The sequence below is a fragment of the Bos mutus genome, chromosome 21 (genome assembly GCF_027580195.1).
Source record: "Bos mutus isolate GX-2022 chromosome 21, NWIPB_WYAK_1.1, whole genome shotgun sequence".
Classification (NCBI taxonomy): domain Eukaryota; kingdom Metazoa; phylum Chordata; class Mammalia; order Artiodactyla; family Bovidae; genus Bos; species Bos mutus.
This window is the reverse complement of record NC_091637.1, coordinates 100,528-105,491: the sequence shown is the minus strand read 5'-3', so window position 1 is coordinate 105,491 and position 4,964 is coordinate 100,528. Positions and strand designations below refer to the sequence as shown.

Here is a 4,964-nt window from a genome sequence, read left to right as displayed (position 1 = left end):
ATGAGATCCAACCAGTCCATCCTAAATGAAGTCAGTCCTGAATATTCACTGAAAGGACTGATGCTGAATCTGATGCTCCAATACTTTGGCCACCTGATGCGAGGCACTAACTCATTGGGAAAGACCCTGATGCTGGGAAAGATTGAAGGCAGGAGGAGAAAAGGATGATAGAGCATGAGATGGTTGGATGGCATCCCCGACTCAATGGACATGAGTTTGAGCAAGTTCTGAGAGTGATGGACAGGGAAGCCTGATGTCTGTAGTCCATGGGTTGCAAATAGTCCAACATGACTAAGTGACTGAACTGAACTGACTGAAGACTTCATGCATTTTAATGCTAAATGGTATTCTAATATGAGAATAAACCACAAATTGTGTTTTTTTAATCCATTCTGTTTAACCATTTTATCACTCTGTTTAACTCTGTTGATAACATTTTAACTGTTTCCAGCTTAGAGTTATTAGAAATAAAATTTTTATGAACATTAATATATAATACTTTGTATGCAAATATGCCTTCATTTCTCTACATGGAAATGACTTGGCTAGATCATATGGTATTCAATGTTTAACTTTCAAAGAAATTGCCAAAATATATTTTTTCCAAAGTTATTGTAGGCTTTCATATTCCCACTAATATTACATGAGCATACCAGTTGGGCTTCCCTTTGGCTCAGCTAGTTAGGAATCTGCCTGTTATGTGGGACACCTGTGCTTGAACCCTGGGTTGAGAAGATCCCTGGAAAAGTAGAGGCTACCCACTCCAGTATTCTTGCCTGGAGAATTCCATGGACTGTATCATCCATGGGGTCACAAAGAGTCGGACACAACTGAACAACTTTCAATCACACTAGCTCCTCCACATCCTCACAGACACTAGGTACACTCATTTTAATTTGGGGCCATTCTAATAGGTATGCAGTGTTATCACACTGTAGTTTTAATTGTATTTACCTAATGGTTAATGATAGTTACCACTTAGTCATGTGTTTATCATCAACCACATGCCATCTTTGGTGAAATGTGCTTTGCAAATATTTTGTTGCAGTTATTATTTTTATTATCTTAACAGATTTTTTAAGAGCAGGTAAGTGTTTTTAACCATTTTATTATCTGTTCTTTAAGGGATTTTGCATGTTGTTACCAGAGCTAAGGAATTCTTCTAGAACAAGGCATCAAATAATTTCTCCAAAATTTTCTTATAGAAGTGTTATGGCTTTAGTTTTAATTTGTGCTATGCTTACTATTTAAATAGTATATTTTATAGTTATCAAATTTGATTAAAATTTATAGGTATGTTATATTCTATTCTGTTTCATTAATCTATTTGAAACAGCACACTGTCTTGATTAATTTTGCTTTATCATAATTCTAAAAATAAGATATTCTTTGTATTTCATCTTTAATCTTCTTTTGAAAGGTTGTTTTCATTATTCTAGATTTTTAAATTACAGTTGGACTTCTATAATTAATTTGTTAATTTCTAACAAAGCATCTGCTAGGATTTTGACTGGAATTGTATATAATATATTAACAGCTTGGAAAACAATTAAATTCTTTAATCTTCTGACCTACAGATCTGGTTTAGTTCAGTTCAGTTCAGTTGCTCAGTCACGTCCAACTCTTTGCGACCCCATGGACTGCAGCACGCCAGGCACGGGCGGCCACGACTGGCACACTTATCATGGCCGAGAGGAGCTACCCCATGTCCGAGGTCAGGGGCAGAAGCCGGGAGGACCCCATGCCTGAGGGGAGGTGGCCGAAAGGTGTTACCCCATGTCTGAGGTCAGGAGCAGCGGCCAAGAGTGCAGAAAGTGACAGTGCAGGAATGGCCGAGAGGAGGTACCCCATGTCCGAGGTTAGGGGCGGCAGCCAGGAGGAGCTACCCCACAAGTGAGACCAGATAGAAATTGTATGGACCTAACAGAAGCAGAAGATATTAAGAAGAGATGGCAAGAATACACAGAAGAAATATACATAAAAGATCTTCATGACCCAGATAATCACGATGGTGTGATTATCTGGTGATGGCCAGGAGGAGCAACCCCACCTCCAAGGAGCAGTGGTTGTGCGGGCACAGGAGGGCCTAGAGGAGCTATTCCACCTTCAAGGTCAGAAAGGGTGGTGGTAAGGAGATACCCCTGGTCCAAAGTAAGGAGCAGTGGCTGCGCTTTGCTAGACCAGTCGTGAAGAGATAACCTATGTCCAAGGTAAGAGAAACCCAAGTAAGACAGTAGGTGTTGCAAGAGGGCATCAGAGGGCAGACACACTGAAACCATACTCACAGAAAACTAGTCAATCTAATCACACTAGGACCACAGCCTTGTCTAATTCAATGAAACTAAGCCATGCCCGGGTTGAGGGGGGGGCTGTCACCCAAGATGGGCGGGTCATGATGGAAAGGTCTGACAGAATGTGGTCCACTGGAGAAGGGAATGGCAAACCACTTCAGCATTCTTGCCTTGAGAACCCCATGAACAGTATGAAAAGGCAAAATGATAGGATACTGAAAGAGGAACTCCACAGGTTAGTAGGTGTCCAACATGCTACTGGAGATCAGTGGAGAAATAACTCCAGAAAGAATGAAGGGATGGAGCCAAAGCAAAAACAACATCCAGTTGTGGATGTGACTGGTCATAGAAGCAAGGTCTGATGCTGAAAAGAGCAATATTGCATAGGAACATGGAATGTCAGGTTCATGAATCAAGGCAAATTGAAAGTGGTCAAACAAGAGATGGCAAGAATGAATGTCAACATTATAGGAATCAGCGAACTAAAATGGACTGTAATGGGTGAATTTAACTCAGATGACCCTTATATCTACTACTGCAGGCAGGAATCCCTTAGAAGAAATGGAGTAGCCATCATGGTCAACAAAAGAGTCTGAAATGCAGTATAAAGTATTAGTCGCTCAGTCATGTCTGACGTTTTGCGACCCCGTGGACTGTAGCCCGCCAGGTTCCTCTGTCCATGGGATTCTCTAGGCAAAAATACTGGAGTGGGTTGACATTTCCTTTCTCCATGGTCAACAAGAGTCCGAAATGCAGTACTTGGATGCAATCACAAAAAAGACAGAATGATTTCTGTTCATTTCCAAGGCAAACCATTCAATATCACAGTAATCCAAGTCTATGCCCTAACCAATAATGCTGAACAAGCTGAAGTTGAACGATTCTATGAAGACCTACAAGACCTTTTAGAACTAACACCCCAAAAAGATGTCATTTTCATTATAGGGGACTGGAATGCAAAAGTAGGAAGTCAAGAAACACCTGGAGTAACAGGCAAATTTGGCCTTGGAATACGGAATGAAGCAGGGCAAAGACTAATAGAGTTTTGCCAAGAAAATGCACTGGTCATAGCGAACACCCTCTTTCAACAACACAAGAGAAGACTCTACACATGGACATCAAAAGATGGTCAACACAGAAATCAGATTGATTATATACTTTGCAGCCAAAGATGGAGAAGCTCTATATAGTTAGCAAAACAAGACCAGGAGCTGACTCTGGCTCAGATCATGAACTCCTTATAGCCAAATTCAGACTTAAAATGAATAAAATCGGGAAAACCACAAGACCATTCAGGTGTGATCTAAATCAAATCCCTTATGATTATACAGTGTAAGTGAGAAATAGATTTAAGGGCCTAGATCTGATAGATAGAGTGCCTGATGAACTATGGACTGACATTCGTGACATTATACAGGAGACAGGGATCAAGACCATCCCCATGGAAAAGTAATGCAAAAAACCAAAATGGCTGTCTGGGGAGGCCTTTCAAATAGCTGTGAAAAGAAGAGAAGCAAAAAGCAAAGGAGAAAAGGAAAGATATAAGCATCTGAATGCAGAGTTCCAAAAAATAGCAAGAAGAGATAAGAAAGCCTTCCTCAGTGATCAATGTAAAGAAATAGAGGGGAACAACAGAATAGGAAAGACCAGAGATCTCTTCAAGAAAATGAGAGATACCAAAGGAAGATTTCATGCAAAGATGGGCTCGATAGAGGAGAGAAATTGTATGGACCTAACAGAAACAGAAGATAATAAGAAGAAATGGCAAGAATACACAGAAGAACTGTGCAAAAAAGAACTTCATGACCCAGATAATCACGATGGTGTAATCACTCATCTAGAGCCAAACACCCTGGAATGTGAAGTCAAGTGGGCCTTGGAAAGCATCACTATGAACAAAGCTAGTGGAGGTGATGGAGTTTCAGTTAAGCTATTTCAAATCCTGAAAGATGATGCTGTGAAAGTGCTGCACTCATTATGCCAGCAAATTTGGAAAACTCAGTAGTGGCCACAGGACTGGAAAAGGTCAGTTTTCATTCCAATTCATAGAAAGGTAATGCCAAAGAATGCTTAAACTACCGCACAATTGCACTCATCTCACATGCTACTAAAGTAATGCTCAAAATTCTCCAAGTCAGGCTTCAGCAATACATGAACCATGAACTTCCTGATGTTCATGCTGGTTTTAGAAAAGGCAGAGGAACCTGAGATCAAAATGTCAACATCCGCTGGATCATCAAAAAAGCAAGAGAGTTCCAGAATAATATATATTTCTGCTTTATTGACTATGCCAAAGCCTTTGACTGTGTGGATCACAATAAACTGTGGAAAATTCTGAAAGAGATGGGAATACCAGACCATCTGATCTGCCTCTTGAGAAATCTGTATGCAGGTCAGAAAGGATCAGTTAGAACTGGACATGGAACAAGAGACTGGTTCCAAATAGGAAAAGGAGTACATCAAGGCCGTATATTGTCACCCTGCTTATTTAACTTCTATGCAGAGTACATCATGAGAAACCTTGGACTGGAAGAAAGACAAGCTGGAATCAAGATTGCCAGGAGAAATATCAATAACCTCAGATATGCAGATGATACCACCTTTATGGCAGAAAGTGAAGAGGACTAAAAAGCCTCTTGATGAAAGTGAAAGTGGAGAGTGAAAAAGTTGGCT

At 40.4% G+C, this 4,964-nt stretch overlaps 1 pseudogene; it reads left to right on the top strand.

The window, feature by feature from the left end:
* Positions 1 to 2,482: 2,482 nt before the first annotated feature.
* On the top strand, positions 2,483 to 3,582 carry LOC138984428 (craniofacial development protein 2-like; annotated as a pseudogene).
* Positions 3,583 to 4,964: the final 1,382 nt, after the last annotated feature.